The sequence below is a fragment of the Syngnathoides biaculeatus genome, chromosome 2, assembly GCF_019802595.1.
Source record: "Syngnathoides biaculeatus isolate LvHL_M chromosome 2, ASM1980259v1, whole genome shotgun sequence".
Classification (NCBI taxonomy): Eukaryota; Metazoa; Chordata; class Actinopteri; order Syngnathiformes; family Syngnathidae; genus Syngnathoides; species Syngnathoides biaculeatus.
In genome coordinates, this window is record NC_084641.1 from 32,535,624 (window position 1) to 32,556,724 (window position 21,101).

At 41.7% G+C, this 21,101-nt stretch overlaps 1 protein-coding gene across 3 annotated transcripts in view; it reads left to right on the plus strand.

Annotated features, from left to right (window-relative positions):
- Positions 1 to 21,101, plus strand: part of LOC133490830 (vitamin D3 receptor A) — a 98,768-nt gene that overhangs the window by 16,364 nt on the left and 61,303 nt on the right. The window contains exon 1 of one of the 3 annotated variants that reach the window (XM_061801390.1): positions 1,279 to 1,288. The exons of the other annotated variants lie outside the window; for them this stretch is intronic. The gene's annotated coding sequence lies outside the window, so the exon portion shown is untranslated. Of the gene's footprint in view, positions 1 to 1,278; positions 1,289 to 21,101 lie in introns of those variants that run through there. 3 annotated transcript variants of the gene reach the window in all.

The window sequence follows — 21,101 nt, forward strand, 5'->3', positions numbered from 1 at the left end:
GCGATTTCTGGTCGTTTCCGGTATCCGTGTTTACTTTCCTTTCTATAACAAGGAACAAAGCAACAACAATGGTGACCGTGAAATAGTGTGTGCTTGAACCAGTGGATAGGTTTATTTATGTTGCCCAATTGATCAAGAAGGTGATGACGTAGTTGCTACGTGGGGCCAGGAGGAAGCCGGAGTATGTCATCATAGCATGTGACGAAAATGGACCAATCACGAGAGATGATTTTCGCAGGTTTCTCCCCAAAACTTTTTTTGACGTGTGCGCGGCAACCTCCGCCGCCTTCCGCTGCCGAGAGACTGCTCTCAGCCGCCATGGTGACGCCAGACTCCTGCAGCTTCTCACAGCATAGTGCGAGTGTGCTTTCCACTGCTGAAGAGGACCAAGGTTGTATGTTGGTGTGGCACTGGTGAGGCATTCAGTGTGTATAAATCAATGGAAAGCACAATTTACCAAGTGTCTGATTGTTGGCCTGCCAATAGACAATGTGAGATGGCTGAGATTGAATGTTTGAGTGATAATGGAGAGGGTGAAAATGAATACAAGCTTCACTATTTCATCCACCACAGTTACATTAAAAATGACATGACTAGTTAAGTAATGTAAAACAACCTACAAATTTCGTGGCTGTGGAACGGCTGAGCATTGCTGGCAAAAATATCGGAAATCCCGTGTTGTCGTTCCTCCAAGTTGAGTGGGCGGGTAACATTCACAAGGTGGTCGTGTATAAAATATAAATAGAATTACAAAAACTGTCACATTGTCAGTAATTTCAAATCATTACATTTGCAAGTAGTTGTGGTGGTAACAGGCTTTTGAAATCAAACAACAAACTGCATAGATCTCATGAAACAGTAGAAAAATTGAATTCTGAGTGTAGTTCTTTAGATGTTTTCCTGGGTTCCTTCGTGACCTGGATGAGTCCTTGCTGTGCTCTTGGGGTCATTTTTGTAGGGCACCCACTCCTGGGAAGGGTTGCCATTGTTCCATTTTTTTTTTTTTTTTTCTTCCCCCCCTTTGAATAATTGCTCTTGCTGTGGTTTGCCTGAGTCATAAAAAGCTTCAGAAATGGCTTGGTAACTGTAAAGAGACTGATAGATTTCAATTACTTTATTTCTCATAGGTTCTTGAATTTCTTTAGATTGTGGCATTTTGTTGCAGCTTTATGGGATGTTTTGGCTGACTGCATTTTGTCAAACAGGTTCTATTTAAGTGATTATTATTATTTTTTGATTGAACAGGCCTGGAGTTAACAAATCTTGGGTGTGGTCAGTGAATGTCAAGGTAGGTCTTCATTGCTCAAAATAAAATTAATGAATATTTATATACATTAAATGTTTTCATATTTTTACGCACTATTGTCTTAAGAAAAGGCCAGACTTTCAGGAAAGGCAAAAATTACACAGCAAATTAGGTAGTACTTAAGAAATGTCCTCACTTTCTGTTACAGCATTGGCTGGGCTGAAATCTGTCTGAAAATTATTATATAATCATTAAACAAGCCTAAAATTACTACCAAGTAGGCCTACAGGATTACAGCCCAAATAATAATCACAATTTTGATCAGTTTTGTAATCACAGTGATTTCTCATGGTAGAAAAAATAATTTTCATTGCATTACTTGACAATCAGTTTCCAGTTCCAAATAAGATAAGAATCTATTATTCATAATTTTAAATAAATCCATCTTTACTAAGGGTTAACTGAATGAATGTGTTATTATAACTGCAGCTTAATGGAAGCAAATGCAATGTATACATATCCCCAATAAAATAAGGATTCAAGCGTTGACTTTTCATTTGAAAATCTGGCTTGTCAATATAGTGAATTGTCAAGGATGGTACGTCTCTATTATTCTGCTTGACCGTTGGTCAGTCATGCACGATCATGAACTGCAAAGAACTCCACAGGTGTCATTTCCCTCTGTATTCGTGTTTTTTTTTTTACTGAAGTCAGGCCAGTCGAAAGGTGGAAGTTGAGGCAGCTGCTATGGTTGACCGTGACACTCTGCCTTTCATCCAACGTGCTACAAGGGGCAACTTCAAAATAAAAGTTTAATAGATTACTGCATTGGGCATCAATTCAATTTGAGGCTTCTATTTTGAAGTTAAGGCAACTGAACTTCTTTCTTGTTAAAGATTTACCAGTTGTGTGCAAAAGGATTCTTTGGTTCAACTGTATTCAAGTTGTCAATGTTATTTTTGGATGGATAACCATGACCTGAAATAATCATAAATCTACACTTAGTTGGAAGTTGAAAAACTGCTCTGAAGTGAACATTCAAATGCTTAAAAAGGGATTTTTTATTATTATTTTTTTAATGGTCTGTTGCGGCGGATCAAACACACCCTGCTGACGGGCACAAGTTTATCAGACTCTTTTAATTGTCCAATGATTAATAATTGGAAAGATTCCAATACAACCCCTCTTGCAATGTCATGGCCCTTCATTGTTTGACACTTGCTCTCCATTGTGTTCTATGATACCTTGCAAGTGATTCAGTTCAACAGATGAAAGCGAAGTAATTCTCGAGAAATCTGAGTGAGATTTTATTCTTTTATTTACTCATTTATGTGCTTTATTGACAAAATGTTTGTTACATGTCCATATGTGGTCATAGTCCCTAAGGAATTACAAGTACAGTGCTCTCCTCTTATTCGCGGTGGTTACGTTCTTTACAGCCCCGTGGATAACGAAAATCCGTGAATAATGAATGGAGTATTAATGTACCTACTTAGAAGCTATACCATATTTTTTCAACCATAAGATGCACTTCAGTCTTAAATTTTCTCCAAAATGGATAGCGTGTCTTATCGGAATCAGCTTTATTGGCCAAGTGTGTAAAAACACACAAGGAATTTTTCTCGAGCAGTCAGTGCTGCCCTGGTACGACATACAGAACAAAGAACAACAAAGCAACAAAAACAAAGAACAAGAGACATTTCTATTTATAGGAACCATTCCTTATAAGAGTCGTGCAAGATGTAAAATCTTCTTCATTTAGAACAGGTAAGAGATAACGTCCGACTTTGTGTAAAGCTTGTACAAAGTCACTCTACCCGTTTGCGGATCCCGTTACAGACCAGTGGAATGAACGTTGTGCAAAAGGAGCAGGTTAAAGTGACAAATTGTGCGGTAGTCAACAAAATATATTAAGCAGGATGTGAGTGAGTGTCCGAACAATGGCAAAGGGAGGAAAATAATAAATTTTCTGTTCAAGAATTTAATGACGTAATTGCCAGAGGGGAAAAAAACTGTTTGAATTCCTACTAGTTTTGACTTTCATTGATCTGTAGCGCTTTCCTGACAGAAGGAGCTGGAAGAGCTGGTGGTTAGAATGTGGACGATCGAAAAGGATCCTGAATGCTCTGGACCTAGTTCGCATTCCATGCAAGTCGTTAATAGTGGGTAGAGTGGTGCCGATAATCTGTTAATCTGTTTTGATTGTCCTTTGCAGTCGGAGTTTGTCCTTTTTTGTGGCGGCCTAAATCCAGACTGTTATGGGGGGGACACAGTACTGTTTGGATGACCGCTGTGTAGAACTGTCTCAGCAACTCATGTGACAGACTGTGCTTCCTCAGGCTTTTTTGAGGACGGAGTTGATGTTCGTCTCACACTTCAGGTCCTTTGAGACTGGAATTCCCAAGAACTTGAAGGTCTCAACAGTTTCTGCAAGACATTTGGACAGCGTCAGGGGCAGCTGTGGTGAAGGATGCCTCCTGGAGTCCACAGTCATCTCTAGAGTCTTGAGAGTGTTCAACGCCAGGTTGTGTTGACTACACCAAAGCTCCAGTTTCGCCACTTCCTGTCGATATGTAGACTCATCGCACTATTTGATACGGCCGATGACCGTGGTGTCATCTGCGAATTTCAGAAGTTTGACAGGCGGAGGCCACGTGATGCAGTCATTAGTGTAGAGTGAGAAGAGCAGAGGGGAGAGGACACAACCTTGGGGTGTCCTGGTGCTAATAGTGTGTCTGGATGAGGTGGTGTCCCCCACACTCAGCTGCTGTATCCTCCCCGTCAGTAAGTTGTAGATCCACCGGGAGATGACAGGCAAGACGCTGAGATGGAGAAGTTTAGAAGAGAGAAGTTCAATGTTGATGATGTTAAACGCAGAGCTGAAGTCCCCAAACAGGATCCTCGCATAGGTACTCTTGCCGTCTAGATGTTCAAGGATGAATTGCAGACCCATGTTGACATGTTAGCTCGATAGGCAAACTGCAATGGGTCCAGCTGTCAGCCTGAGACGCTCATGAGGTGGTCCGCCACAAGACGTTCATGACTACAGAAATCAAGGCAACAGGCCTGTAGTCATTAAGACCTGAGACTGCTGCTGTTTTGGTGACCGGTATAATAGTGGAGTGTTTGAAGCAGGTTGGTATTTCACATAGCTGTAGAGACCTGTTGAAGATCTTTGCGAAGACAGGATGTGCACAATTGCATAGTGGGAGGGTGTAAATAGCATTTAAAGTCCATGATTTTTGTCAATTGTTTGTTGTTGTTCCTTTATCTGTTTTATTATTTGGTAGTTATGCAATTCTGTTTGCTGTGGTGTGATGATTTTTGTTTCCATGAGACAACATGAGTCTGAACGACATTGTCAGTAATGACCTGCCTACTCAGGCAGTTTGGGGGCAATGTAAGCTTCTTTTTCCTACAGGTATAAAATGCAATTGTTCCTCAATGCCTTGTGAGTGCCATCATCGGGTATCTAATGTATACGCTAAAACACGTGGTAGCTTACATGCTAACAGTACAGCTAGTGTGGTTAAGTGTTCTTTATTTAACAGGTCACACAACATTTGCAAATGTTGGGACTTGGACTTAGTGTGGATGTAAAGTGCACCACATTCTAAGGCACCATGTCTAATGTGGTGCCTTATAAGTTTAGAAGACAATTTAAAACTTTTATGATTGCGAAAATACGGTACATTTAAAAAAAAAAAAAAATTCCGTCTCAAATTCCACGAATATGCATTGCTGTGAACCATGAATGGGCAAGGGCACATTGTAGTCTTTAAGTGTCCTTGGAGGTAGGGGTTGTTTTTTTTTTTTTTTGTTCCTTTTGTATTTTTCATAGAAACTATAGCCAGCAAGCACAACAGTTCATCTTTACGTAGACTCTCATAAATGAGTGAGTACTTTGCTTTCTTTTATGGGCTTAAACGATAACACATTTTGAAGGCCAGACTGTTTTCCATTCACACTTGAATGTTTTCACTCTGTTTCACACTCTTCTTCACTGTCTCGTGCATTTACAAAACAGTACTCCTGTTGGCCTCCCCAAAATATGTGACTTACCTATACAGTGGTATGCTCTGGTAGCCCAGTTGATGGCAATCTTTTCTATTCTTACACTTGTCTTCTTACATTATTCCTCTTCTGTTACACTCTTACACAGCTTTTTATTTTTTAAAGGATTACTAGTCTTTTGGTGAAAAGTGGCGTAAATAGTCAACAAAAAAACCCCCTCAAAAGTATTGGGATACCTGTACTGGAACGAGATGTTGTGCTCTGTATATTGACAACTCGTGTCATGTCACTTGATGACAGTTCAATGTCCAGTGTATGTACAACATTCTTTCAGGAATAGTAATCTCGAAAATGCGAGCCATATTTAGAATTTCACGAGACATGTGGTCTTTGCTACTTGAAGTAAAACTGTATAGAGAATTGTCAGGTTTGAGGTACAGGGAGTCCGAGATTTCGACTCAAGTCAGAGTTCACTGGTAAATTACCGGTAAAAATTTATGATGACCGCAGTGATTGGCTTCAGCATCCCCATGAGCCTCGTGAGGATAAGCTGAATGAATGTTGGTACTTCCTTTAAAAAAAAAAAAAAAAAAAAAAAAAAAAACTACATTAAAATAAAAAATACAAGATGCTTCACTTACCATTAAGGAAGGGAGGCTAGGATGACAAAGAATCAAGGGAGGCTGCGCTTAGCTATTGCTAAAAAAGCAAGTGCAGGTAACCCTTGCTATTGGTAAATTACCCTCGGCGTCCTTGACTTTCTGCTCTTTCATAGTTAGAAAAATATAACGTGCCTTTTCCCTTAATGAACATTAGGGTGATATTAAGCCTATGTTGATTCTGATTCTCGATCCATAACGTAAGTAATTGTTGCATCTCTGCAACGATTGAAGAACGTTGCTTTTGTTTTTGTTTTTTTCTTTATGTAAAAAATTCGCTTCGTGATCACTGTATCTCTGAGGTGAAATCCTTCATGTGCACTAAAATACAGGCTTTGTCCATAAAGTAGGACTTTGTCGAAAATAATGGGAATGGAAGCACACATTAAAGGTTAGTAGATGAGGGTTCAGTATTTCTTTTAATGCCAAAATTATCCACAAATTTCACAGAGAAACATCTCTAAATTGGAAAAGTATTATTGAAATTCCTCTCGTGCTCAGACATTCCAATGACCCTGGCTGGAAAAAATTTTCCATTCATCCCCCTCCCTAATTCGGACCAGGTGGTATGTGTTCCGTAAGTCCAATTCGGTGAAAATCTGAGCCCTTTGCAGCAGCTTGAAGGCTGTAGCAATTAGGGGAAAGGGATACCTGTTCTTTACAGTGATGTCGTGTAGGCCCCAGTAGGTGATGCAGGGGCGCAGGGTTGTGTCCTTCTTATTGACAAAGAAGAAGCCGGCTCCGCTGGGTGAAGATGAAGGTCAGATAAGGCTCGCCACCAGCGATTCCTCCACATAGTCCATCATGGTGTTGCGGGCCTGTAAGGGGGGGAAAAAAAAAAAAAAGTCTTCCATGTGGGGGTGAGGTGCCGGGCAGTAATTCAATGGCAGTGTCATACGGCCGGTGAGGTGGGAGAGACTTAGCCCTTGCTTTTCTTTTAAGTCGGAATAGCAGGGAGGCACTAGCGACAAGTCCGAATCCGGTTGCGAGTCCCGGAGCGACCGGTGGGTCCCCCCTCTCAGGGGGTGCGAAGCACGCAACGCCATTTTTCGAACCCTATGATTTGATTTGGCCGGAGGGTCATTCAATGAGGGAGTTATGCTCTTTGAGCCAGGGACTCCCCAGAATGATGTCACTATTCTGGGAGTTGAAGACATGGAAACTCAGGCGTTCGGCGTGCGTGTCAGGGAATATCATGTCCATAGTTTGTGTACGGTGGGTTATACGGCACAAAAACTTGCTTTTAACCGCATAAGTGTGTCGGAGTCGCTGTGTCCTAAATGTTTCCAGGCCCAATAAGTCGACTACTCACGGGTCCAGGAGGTTCACGTCTGATCCGGAGTCAATAAACATCGTGGCCGTACATGACCGTCTGCTAGCGCTTAGAGTAATCTGAAGCAGGGACTGCGTTGAACCTCCTGAGGTGTGAGGCGTGGACACCTTGAGTGCGGGTTGTGTGGGCTTGATATGACACCGAGCCACGAGGTGGGCCAACCGCACGCAATAATAACACCGACCCTCTTCCCAGTGTCGTTGCCGCTCTTCGGGGGAGCCGCGGACCCCCTCGACTTGCATGGACTTCGTCTCAACAGCCTGGACCGGTTGGTGTGCAGTCGGATGTCGACCCTATCCGCAACTCTGCGTTGCCTCTGCCAGAGCGAGATTAAAGAAGCCGCCGCCTCATGTTCTGGGGACACGTATTGAAATACCTGCGTCATAGCACACACAAGGGAGGTCCAGGTATCGGAACCGCTCTCTATTCGGCTGTGGCCCAGGCCTCTGCTCTGCCCATCAGTTGGGAGATCACGGAGGCTATCCGGGAGCTGTCAACGGAGAAGGCGGAGGGGTGCAATTCAAAATGGAGATCACACTGGCTGAGGAAGGGTTTCATATTACCCATGTCTCCGGCGAACCACTCGTGCCGGGAGAGTGGTGTACACATAGTCCGCTGGGGGTCTGTTACCAGCAGGGGAGGGGGTGTGGACGGACTTGGGCTCCGGGCGGCGGTGGCTGTCGTCGGACTGGCGTTGGGAGCAGTGGACATGGACGTGAACCACGAGTCCAGCCAATCACATATCTCCTGTAACCTGTGTTTAGTTATCTGGAGAGCGGCTTCCTGCTCGGCGATACATCTGCCTTGGATCTCCAGTGACTGACGAATTGCAACTGAGTCGGCTGGGTCCATGTTATACCCAGATTGTTCTGTCACAACCAGAACATGGGGTTGGACCTAAATGCACGACTCTGGAGACGTAGAGGCAGTTCGGGAAACGTTTTTATTCAGGCCAGTGTTGGGGATCAACCAGGCATTCCACGGGAGCAGCAGTAACAAGGTCGTCAGCCGTGAGAGCCAGGTCAGTAGGCAGGCAGGGGTCGGTACATGGGAGATCAATAACGGAATCACGAAAGTGCCGGAACGAGGGATGAGGTAACGATCTGGAAAAGGCCAGACCGTACGAGGAATCCTATTTTTATCTGTCATAATTACGGGGAATGAGGCGCAGGTGTGTGCCTCACTGATTGCTGCTGGTGTGCGCCGTGGTGAGGACTGGCACAGCCAGGACAAGGACCGGCAGGACTATGACACTCTTTGGAACCTAATGCCAACTGTGGCGGAATGCCAGTGTTGTCGTGAGTTTGAACAAAAAATGGAGCATATCAGAATGAACTTGATCATGATCAACATGTCTACATAACTTCCTCAGATACAGTAGATACAAAGTTGTTTGTTTGGATGAAGACGTGTTACATATCAATTTTTTAACAGTTTGATGAAAGGACCACTTGTACATCCAGTGGAAAATCGCTGAGTACACATTTTTAACGGTCTTGGAATGCTATGTGAATGCTCTGTGAGGTATATGAATGCTATGGGCTATGTCCAAAGTTTATAGAAAATGTGAGCTTATTTTCTGAGCATGGTGTAGGACAATCTTAATGGGTTATTTATATCTGGAATGTAAAATGCAAAAAAAAAAAAGAAGGGACTTCCTTAACGTAAATACACATATATATCCATCCATTGAATTCTTAGCCGCTTATCCACACGAGAGTGGCGGGAGTGCTGAAGCCAATCCCAGTTGTCAACGGGCAGGAGGCAGGGTACACCCACACAAACACGGGGAAAACATGGAAACTCCACTCAAGGAGGTCCGGGATTGAACCCGTGTCTTCATGATTGTGAGGCCAACGCTTTACAGCTGCCCCACAGTGCCTCCTTGTAATGTATCTTGTTGCTTATACCGGCACACTGTGAAGCCAATGTCTTACACCCGCGGCACCGTGCCGCCTCATAAAGTATGTTGTTGCTGATACAGTACCGGCATATGAGGCTGTAGCTAGGCGGCTAATAGCCAGTAATGGTTAGATGCGTGCACATTTCCCTGGCTGATGAACAAGCCTCAACTGTGACAGCCACAGCTTTATCCTCGCAGGTTGACCCCACGGGACGTTAAAGAACAACAAATTTTGGTGCATTTTCTCAGTTCTGTTACAGTTTGGTGCACAACACGTCGGCATCTTGGCCTAGCTAGAACGAATGTTCCGTCTTGCTAAGCACTGATAATGTTTGGGCGAGGTCAAAGAAGTTTCTTCTGGGTCTGGCTGTGGAAGCTGGCACATATCCAGATAATGTGTGGATTTAAAAAAATGTTCTTTATTTACTTATTTTTTCAATTAATGTCCAAAATATAGGTAATAATATTACTTAAGATTGGAGGGTTTATTGTACATATGAATTTTGGACAAAGTCCTCCTTTAATAATAATTGCCACGGTCGTCCGACTGAAGCCTAAGTCTTTATGTCCATCATGTCCGTCAGTGTTAATCCTTTCTCTGTTTTTTTTTTTTTTTATTTTTATTTTTTTTTTTTTTTAAATATGATATTAACCTTAGTTTCCATGGCAAGGTGGGCAAAAAGGGCAAATAAACGCCCAGTGCACAAACATAGATAAGCAATATGCATGAGCTAGGCAGAAACACTATGGTGCCGGGAACATAATGGCGGACAAGACTCGGGCGTCGTAAAGTTGAAACGTTTTAGGTCGAGACAGTTTTAACCGGAGAACTCCCTGTATTTGTATGCATGTCTTTGCTTCATACTTATGGTTTCATTTGAGTGATGCTTTAACTAGTGGACTTGGTGCAACATTTCTGTAAGAGGTCTGCCGTCAAACGATTGTGCTTGTTTACACAAGCTTGCTGCACCTTATCTAACATTTGGTAATTTGTAGATTATAATTGGGTGAATGAGGTCTTCTGCTGGTAGGGCACTCTAGATTACGTGACAGAAGCAGTCTAAGAAGGTAGAAATATAACCCTATCAAGCTTCAACCTGATGCCCTCTGTTTTCTTAGGTTGACACTATTAGGTCTGTGTTGAGCTGCACGGGCTGTCTCTTAGTCAGAGAGGCAAGATTAATTTAATTGCTGCAAAGAACATGAACCCCTGCAGTGCTTCCAGCCAGCCACCTCCAATGGGAACAAGCTCTGTGCTGCAGGTAGACGACAGCATCATCGACCATGAGCCACGTGACTACAGGCTGATGAGTCCCGGGGTACTTCCTCATGTATCCTGAGTTGACGATGCGCTGCTCCATTAATGATGGCGAATCTGAATGTTGAATGGTAATGATGATATTTAATATGCTGCATACCTTGGTGCGCAGTTCCAAATGGTTCAATTCCAAGCCAGTTTCAAGGTTTCACCTTTAAAACATGATTGGTTACATGACAAGATAACACTGGAGAGGTGCTGCTTTAGATCTGTAAATGCCGTGAATACAAATGTTAAATTAATTCAATTAAATTGGACACAGCAAAGATATCAAATGAACAGTCATGTGCCTTTTTACTACAGTTCATTTGATCCTCCATTCATTGGAGGATATTTGGTCATCACCCTAAAAAATATCGGCGAGTAAATTAATTTTGGGCTGCTTTGATATGTTGATACCAGAGTAACATAGATCACATTTTAAAGTGGGCCTGTCATGAAATGGATGATTTTTGGTATATTATTAATGAAAAACCCACAGCCAATATGGTCCCATGTGTTTTTTTCACCACAAAACATGATTTTGACATATACAGCTTTTTGTAACTCCCGCCATGAAAATCCTCTCAGGGATTTTGTTTTCGAGAAGAAACAAGAAGTGACGTAAAGGACAGCGGCGTCCCCTAGTGGACTTGTTTGTTTCCATTAGTTTTATCTCCGGGAAGGTAGCTCTTTGTTCCTTCGTGTTAGCCAAAATGCTGGCTCATTGCATTGCTGGACATTGCTTGAACACTCGGGAGAATGGAATTACCCTTCATAAGTTTGAAAGAGACCCTGTTCGTTGTGAAAAATGGATTGCACGGGTGCATAGGACGAGAGCTTCGTGGGTTCCAAATAACAGATGAGGTAGGTGTGTATACAGCTACTAAAAAAAAAATAATAGTTTGGGGCGGACCACGTAATCGGTCTCTCTCGTAACGTAACAAAAGATCCGCGTATGAAATGTCGATGTGCGCATACATCTACTAAAAAAAAAAATAATAGTTTGGGGCGGACCACGTAATCGGTCTCTCTCATAACGTAACAAAAGATCCGTGTCTGAAATGTGTCGATGTGCGCGTCGCCCAGCCAAAAATGTCGCTCAGCCTCGTCTCGATAGTTTTCATCACGTACTGCGGTGGCTTTGAACATACCCCTAAAAGCAGCATGGCTTGGCTCCACCTCCTCCTTATATGCCACTGCTGCAGAAAATCAGCCACACTGCCTGAGGCGGCGCGTTCGGCGGTCACAGCTTCTGCGAAGGCTGCGCGTCGGGCTTTGCAACGGGGGCGGCTCTGAAGAACCCAGCCGAGAATGTGTTACTCAGTCCTGTGTGCGCATAAAGCGCCCCGGCTCGACTGTATTGCTCAGTACTGCGGCGTCTGTGAACACCCCCCTAAAGCAGCACCGCTTGGCTCTCTCATAAGCCAGACCGGCCGACTGCGATGAGCCGCGATGGCTAATCGCCGCGGAAGTGGATCGGACGGGGATGCAGTTTGGCCGTGATCGCATATCATCTGAATATGGCTCTAAACAATAGTGTAATATTGCTCCGGTAACCTCACTCGGTTGTGTGGTGTTGTCCTTCTCGAAAAAAGGTTCGTTGTCAGAAGGGGCGTCGGAAAAATCCGAATCTCTGTTGTTCAGCTTCCATAGTAGCAAGCACTGCGCGTTTTCAACGGCAGAAGTGACGATGACGTCAAGGACAGAGGACGCGACTAATATGTCGACAACTTGGATGTCGAGGGACACTCAATTGCGCAACTTTGCACATGGATGACGCACGATCCCCTCACATTTTTCGTTTAGACATTGAAGTGAATACTGTTATATGTATTTTTCATTCCAATATCTATTTTAGAATGTTTATAGGGATGACAGTCCCACTTTAAATAAACTTTGGCTTAGTTCACGTAATTTGCCTTTTTCACGTTTTTAATTGATGGCTGACAATATTGGTCTGTGTTAGTGCTTGAAACGACGCCTGGAAATGGGGTTTATTCATTACAAGTGGGCAGAGTATGTACTGTGTGATTTTTTTCGACTAGTAATATCTTTTTAAAGAGGGTTCGTAAAGAGAGTTTTTGGAACCATCACAAAAGAGGTTCTATGTTTGCCAACTCACATTTATTAGCCACTATGCAAGCAGGATTACTGAAAAACTGTTGGACCGGTTCTCACTGAAATTTGTGGAGGGGATTCGTTAATTGGCCCAGGGTGAGACGATTAAAGTTTAAGCCCCATTTTATTTTATTTTTTAAATTAAACACTAGCTGCTCCCAAATCAAACTCCCCACCGAGGTAGACATTAAAGTTGCCACAGAACTCCCAGTCATTCAAACGCCCCATGAGGTGGAGCAGAACTTTCAGTGCACAGACTGGAAATAGCGACACTCAATAAGTATTTTGTTGTTTGTAATTTGTTTCCCTGGGATAAGGTTACATGGAAAATGGATTGGTGTTAACAACTCAGTTTCTTGTTTAAATTGTATACAGGTGATATCTTTCCAGACACTGTGCTTCATGAAGCAAGATGTAAGGTTTAATATAAATTCTTTATTTTTTGTTGCTAAAGTCATAAATGACAAAAACGTATCATTTTATAAAAATTTGTAGTCTATCATAGCAGTCACTGTGATATGACAGGCGCCTATGCGCCTTCGCACCATCGCACTCCCAAATCTCCAGTCGAGCACGAAAAATCACTTGCGTTAAATTGTTACAAGTACAAATCCATAAATATTGAAAGACCTTGCTTATTTTGTGTAGTCTTGACCAATGTTCCCTCTAAACTGCACCACTGCGCACTTGTCGCACACTTTCAGTGCACATGAAAACTGATCCAGCGGACTGAACCACACATGTTTTTTAAATTATATATTTTTTTGACACAGAAGCGCACGGTCTCCAACGAGCTTCTGCTCAGCCTACTTCTACTTCCTAGTTTACCTGACACCGCCCCCCTCTGCTCTTAAAGGGGTACATTCATAATTACAAACAGAACACACACCCGCAACTTTATATCTGTGGGCATGACTGGTGGACCACACCCGTAATTTTATATCTGTGGGCATGACTGACCACACCTGTACATTTTTCAAAGTGAGTCATAATCATAGGTTTTGAAAAGTACATCCATCCATTTTCTTTGCCGCTTATCCTCACGAGGTTCGTGGGTAGTACTGGAGCCTATTCCAACTGTCAATGGGCAGACGACTGGGTACAACCTGAACTGGTTGCCAGTCAATCGCAAGGGCACATAGAGACAAACAGCTGCAATCACAATTGTACCTATGGGCGATTTAGAGTGTCCAATTAATGTTGCATGCTTTTGGGATGTGGGAGGAAACCGAAGTGCCCGAAGAAAGCCCACACAGACATGGGGAGAACTTGCAAACTCCACACAGGCGGGGCTGGGATCGAACCCAGGTCCTCAGAACTATGAGGCCAACGCTTTACCAGCTGAGCCCACCGTGCCACCGAAAAGTACGTATAATTTAAATTTGTTTTCAAGTCAATCTTGCAAATAAATGGGGTTAAAAATATTGCACATCTGATACTTTATAATTGCACATCATTAAAATCTATTACCACAATAATGCCTTATTAGTACATAATAGTATATATTTGACTGCATCAATCATAACTATCATCATCATTTGTAATATTGGCGTTAATCATGATTTGTAATATTTGATAGTTTTATTTGATGTTATTTTTGCAAGTGGCATGTTATTGTGGTTAATACGTGTATTTATAATGTTGAGAATGATGGCGCGTGGAACTTCGTGCGAACTGTGTGTTCAAAGTTTTACGATGGCGAAGGTGTTGTGAAAGTGATGGCGAAAAAGGATGCAGATCGAGCGAGGGCAATTGACAAGGATGCTGAAATCAAAAACTGTTTCAGACGGGCATGGCTTGAAAAAAGTTTAACCGTGCAGATAGAACCAAAAATGGTATCATGTCTAACTGAACACATGCAAAAAGTGGACATTCCCGGCAAAGTGCTGTGCACTCTGTGTTCCGAATATCCAGGAGGAAACTCAACCCCCCCATCGACAGACATTTTCAGTGTTTTTCCAAATTGGTCATTCTCATCCCTGAATGCTAAACAAGATTGTTGTTAATGCTTCTCCAATTTTGCCCATGTACGGTCTCCTCCAAAAGTATTGGAACAACAAGGTCAATTCCTTTTTTGTTGTGTTCTGAAGACATTTGAGTTTCAGCTCAAAAGATGAATATGAGACAAAAGTACAGAATTCCAGCATTTATTTCACAACGCCAAGGATATCAACAGAACTTGATGACAAGTGTTTTGAGAGCTGTGAAAAAAACAGCCAAAGACAACAGTTGGTGACATCATGGTCAACCTCCACAGGGCAAGGGTGTAGGTATTGGAATCCACTGTTCGAAGAAAACTTCGAGAGACGAAATATCCAGGCTAAAACACAAGATGCAAACCACTCAGCAAAAAATTATCTAAAAGCTGCATTAGAGTTTGCAAAGAAGCATAGACATGACCCAAAAATGTTTGTGGACCAAGTTTTCTGGACTGATGAGACCAAGAATAATCTTTACCAAAGTGAGGGAAAGCCCAAAGTATGGAGAAAAAAAAAAAATCTGCTTATGATCCAAAAACACAAGCTCATCTGTGAAGCATGGTGACGGTAATGTCATGGGTTGGGCTTGCATGGCTGGTTTGGAACGGCACACTAGTCTTTATTAATGATGTAACTCATGATGGTATGAGCTGAATGAATTCTGAAGTCTACAAAGCCATTTTGTCTGGCAATTTTCACAAAAACGGAACAAAAGACTTCATCGGGGGAAAAAGTGAAAGGTCTTAGACTGCCCAAGTCAATAATTGGAATTTAACCCATTACAGCATGTGTGGATTTTACCTCCTGAAGAGGAGACTGAAGGGAGAAAACTCAAGAAAGAACGCAGCAGTCTGGTGAACTCAATTGACCCTTCTGTGGAAATTGCGCAATCCGCGTCACTGACCAATCAGAGGCCAGAGATCTGCATAATCTCAGACTCAAATCTCAGACAACTGTGGATGGTCCAGTATAGCTTCTGTTGGCGTTTTATCGCGTATTTGGGTTCTTTAACAATAGATATGGTTAAGAGGTGTAGTCACGGACTTTATAATAGTGACGACAGGTATCCTGAAAGGCTAGTTAGTGGAGTTCAATTCGTACCCTTTCCAAAACCGACGACCTAGTACGAAAAATGTCTTTGATGGATCAAACTTTGTGGCAGACCGCATCATCAACTGAATCCATCTAAAATCAACCGGAACAGAAGACCGAGTACGAAAAATGTCTTTGATGGATAAAACTTTGAGGAAGACCGCATGATCAACTGAATCCATCAAGCGGAACAGATATGTTTGCACGAAGGTAAGTCCTATATTTGATTTTCAATACATGTCTCATATAAATGAATTAGCAGTTCTTCGCTTGCATAATATAGCTACGTGTGAATGATTGACACACTTGATCTGTGTTGAGCGATTATTTTGCGATGATCTGACTGCAAAAACGTGTCCCATTGTTCGCGGCTAATTAGCTAAGCTAAACCGGACTAGCAGTCCTAAAAGCCTTCGACGTGCACAGAGACACAAAGACTGAAGGAAGGATGTTTGAGGACACTAAAGTAGTGATTGTCGTACTCGGTCGGGACTTACGTAGGTTAGGCACTAATTCAAGAATAATTATTGAGGGGAGCGCGTGACGTTACACAAAGAAAACGAGAGAAACAACTCGTAAATCAAGCCTCGCCTTCTTTTCCTTCATACGGTGGTTCACAAATGGCTATACAGATACATATACAGATTCTGCACACAAGTGTGATATGTAACACGAAAATAGGAAACTGTCAATGACGAATTCGTCTTTGGGTTATAATATATTATATTATGTGGCTTCTCGGTCTTCCTCTGACTCTGGAAAGATCTCGCGTTAATATCAATAATTTCTCCGTCGATATGCATGTAAATACCATTGAAATACCGCTCACTGAAATACTTGAAGCCCTGCTGTCTGCTTTTCAACAATATTTCACTGTTAGCTAAGAATGCGAGTGAGAAATCAGCCGGTAAATCGGACAGTTTCACTCTATTCTTTTCGTGCTGCGCCGATATTTTTGCTAATTGTTTGTCTGACGTCAGCGCACGTGGCATGACGTCACTTCAGGAGGCGTGGTTAAGTGCCCTGTACGGAGGGGTCAATTGGATCACAGGCATGACACAGTTATTGCCTCTTATTAATGCTGTTTACTTAATTTAATAATGTCTGTTCTAATACTTTTACTCAATTGAAAAGTGGGTGTCTTGAAAAATGTTGGTTTGTCCTGAGTTGTTTAACATGTTTAGATGAAAATACCATGATAAAAAAGCTCTAATACGGAACTCTTGCCTCAAATGCATCTGAAAAGTAAATGATCTGAAAACGAAATATCTTCAGTATACAACCAAAACAAAGGAGTTGACTTCATTGTTCCAATAAATTTAGGGGGGACTGTAATGTGAAGCATGCTATTGAGTAAGTGATAGATGATGATAAATTGGAAAATCCAATGGTACCTAATTTGGTTGTTGGCGAAACGGCGAGATACTTATTTAAAATAACACCATCTTTGTAAGGTGTGTAGTTTTTTTTCTTAAAGTGCAAGTGGCATCAAACTGATGATTTTTGGTATATTATTAATGAAAACCCCACACCCAATATGGTCCCATGTGTTTTTTTTCACCACAAAACATGATTTTGACATATACAGCTTTTTGTAACTCCCGCCATGAAAATCCTCTCAGGGATTTGTTTTCGAGAAGAAACAAGAAGTGACGTAAAGGACAACGGCGCCCCCTAGTGGACTCGTTTGTTTCCATTAGTTTTACCTCCGGGAAGGTAACATGTTGTTCCTTCGTGTTAGCGAAAATGCTGACTCATTGCATTGCTGGACATTGAACACTCGGGAGAATGGAATTACCCTTCATAAGTTTGAAAGAGACCCTGTTCATTGTGAAATTGGATTGCACGGGTGCAGAGGATGAGAGCTTCGTGGGTTCCAAATAACAGGTAGGTGTGTATACAGCTCCAAAAAAAAAAAAAAATGTTTGGGACGGACCACGCAATCAGTCTCTCTCATAACGTAGCAAAAGATCGGGGTAAGAAATGTGTTGTGTGCATACAGCTACTAAAAAAAATAATAGTGTGGGGCGGACCACGTAATCGGTCTCTCTCATAACGTACCAAAAGATCCGCGTATGAAATGTGTTGATGTGCACGTCGCCCAGCCAACAATGTCTCGATAGTGTTCATCGAGTACTGCGGCGACTTTGAACATACCCCTAAAAGCAACATAGCTCGGCTCCACCTCCTCCTTATATGCCGCCACGGGCGCCGAAACTCAGCCACACCGGCTGAGGCGTCGCGTTCGGCGGTAACAGCTTCTGCGAAGGCTGCGGGTCGAGCTTTGCGACAGGGGCGGCTATGAAGAACCCAGCCGAGAACGTGTTACTCAGTCGCGTGCGCACATAAAGCGCCCCGGCTCGACTGTGACCAAAGCAGCACCGCTCGGCTCTGTCATAAGCCACACCGGCCAGCTGCGATGAGCCGTGATGGCTCATCTCCACCGCAGGGATGGATCGGATATCATCTGAATATGGCTCGGAACAATAGTGTAATATTGCCCTGAGGACTCGAAACAATAGTGTAATATTGCCCCGGTAACTTCACTCAGTTGTTTGGTGTTGTCCTTTTCAAAAAGAACTTCGGTGTCAGAAGGGGCGTCGGAAAAATGCGAATATCTCTGTTGTTCGGCTTCCATAGTAGCAGGCACTGCGCGTTTTCAACGGCGGAAGTGACGATCACGTCAAGGACAGATGACGCGACTAATGTGGCGACCACTTGGATGTCGAGGGACACTCAATTGCGCAACTTTGTGCATGGATGATGCGCTCACCGCTCACTTTTTTTTTTTTTGTTTCGACATTGAAGTGAATACTGTTATGTATTTTTCATTACAATATCTATTTTAGAATGTTTATAGGGATGACACCCGGGCTTTAAATAAGTCTGTAGCTTTGATTAGAAAATCCTAGAGCAGTGATTCCCAACTTTGAGCCAAGGGAGATATCTTTCATTTGAAAACTGAACAAAAATGTCACACAAAGTAGATACACAAGTCAATTATACACTTTCTGCAATAAGTAGAAGAGGATTTATTTGTTCTGTCTCTCTTTATATGATGCTGCCACAGATAGATGAACAGAGATTTATTTTTTGTTGTAAATAAATAATGTTTAGAACAATTAAGTGAAATTTGATGATTTCCCACTGACCGACAGTACCGTGCTGTTATATTTCTATTCATTGGAATGCATACTTGAACCTACCTAATTCCTAACCTTATGTGATACCCTCACGGTCAGAAATATTTGGATCACTTTTTCAAGGATGTATGAGCAACCCATTCGTCTGATTATAACGCTCTGACTGGAACTCTGAAAGTCCTAAACCACCATAACACGCTGTGACCATCGTTCAACCCACGTGTTTATGGTCTTACTGATCACCATCGAGTTGAAGCTGTCACTTGGAGTCAGTTTCTGTTTTCAATTGTGGTGACACAAACCACTTTAAAAAAATAGCTCTTATGTTTAACAGATGTGGATGTGATAGTTTCAGCAGAGATTGACAAATGTTATTTCCATAGTTTTCTGTACCTTGTGATCATGTGTTCGTGTTACAATGGTGAAACTTTGGCCTCCCAAGGTTGTTGTGGTATTCTTGGTTACCAAGATGTTTTTATTTTCCCCCTTCGGTTTTTAATTCCTTGGTCTTCATCTGAACCATACAATTACAAAATATGAGTGGAAAACATTCAAAAACAGTTTCTTGTGACATCTTCTTTCAAGATGACCCAACTATTGGACTATATTTCATTTGTGATCATAATAGCCTGGAGACCGGTAGTATGACCACAAATGACTGAAAATTGTATTTGTACTTTTTCCTTCATTTTGCAAGTTTAATTTTGCCACATCACCAGTATTTTAGCGGGGCATAGGATCAACATAATTAGATAGCGTGTTCTTGTTCAAAATTCAAATGAATAAACCAACATTTTTTTAATGTAATCAATCATACAATATATTTGCAACGGTTTTATTTTTTATCAAGTTTTTGAAGATTGCCATCTTAGTGTAAACTGTATGTACTTTTATTCATTATACATGGTTTTTAAATGGACAACACATTCTCCAAATAAAACTGTTGGATAAAGTATGAAGTGGGTTAAAAGTTCGACTCCTGTGATAAGCACGGTTAGTGTAAGGATTGTTTTGCGAAATGCAAGCACACACCTGCTGCATTTTGTAGGAGGGAAGAATATCTTCTTTCATAATTTTTCCCATTGGAAATAATATTTCAATTGACCTACCCCAAACTGTTGCCACCATGACACCTTTCCTCACACATACAAGTAATGTTTTAAGTACAATTTAACACATTTTAACATGGAAGGATATAAAAACGTGCTCCCTATGTGGTTAATATACTCTATAATGAGCTCTGGAGTTAAAATTGCCAATTACCTGATGACCATATGTTGTTATATTGCAATGAGCAGTTAGGACAGTGAAGTTTGACAGTTTCAAATTTTAAACCCATGTTTTTAATGCTCACTGATCAGAAGTCTTCACATGCTGGTTGTCCTGCGGTAAACAGACATTCTGTCTCCGTCATATTTATAGTAACATTTGTTCGGTAGGTTTGTTGATCCTATTTCCACAGCTTCCCACTAGGTTTATTTGTGTTCATTGTGCAGCAAACTATCTCGGTGACTCATTCTATATTTTTTAAATTACTTTTCCTTAAAAACAGGTGCCATCCTATTTTCCAAAATGAGAAAACAGTTTTTACTTATGTATTTATGGTTCTATGAAACACATAAATCACTTGGAAGATGATCATATTGCTCTGTACAGTATGAAAGATCCAGTGATACTCTTAACTGCATTTATGAATGGAATTTATTTTTTTAAGAAATAATCATTTTTTAATAATCATTTGGACATTCATAACTTTACAGAAAAATCTGTTGAGGTAAAACTGAAGGCTGTGTGTGTGTGTTCACAATTGTCGGTCAGGTTTAGTGTTGTTGTGTTCAGGATGTTCTGTATTTGGTTACTGGGGGGGGGTAATGATGGAGGAAAAGAGCAAGATGAGTCATTTTTTCTGTTCAACAATGTTGTTTTCCACGAAGCCCATTTTCTCTCATAAATGAATTGATGCCAGGTAGTGGGTAGGAAAAAATGATTAGTTTTTCTTGTTTTTAACATTTTAATTTTATAATTTGAGAAACTGTGGTTAAACTCGAATTAAGACAACCCAGAGAAACCACTTCTCTTATGTAAGTCACGTGACAGGTTACATATGTTTTTGTTTAAATGCAGTGTAACCTTCAAGCAGCTTTAGAAATGACAATGATTTAAATACTTCTACACTTGGGTCATACCAATTTGTAGCTTTATTTCAGAAATGAGAATTTTTGCTTTAATTCAAGAGACATTCATGCATGGCGGTATGACGCAAGTGTTGTCAGTATCCCAATGTTTTTACTTGGAGATGATAACTATTTACATA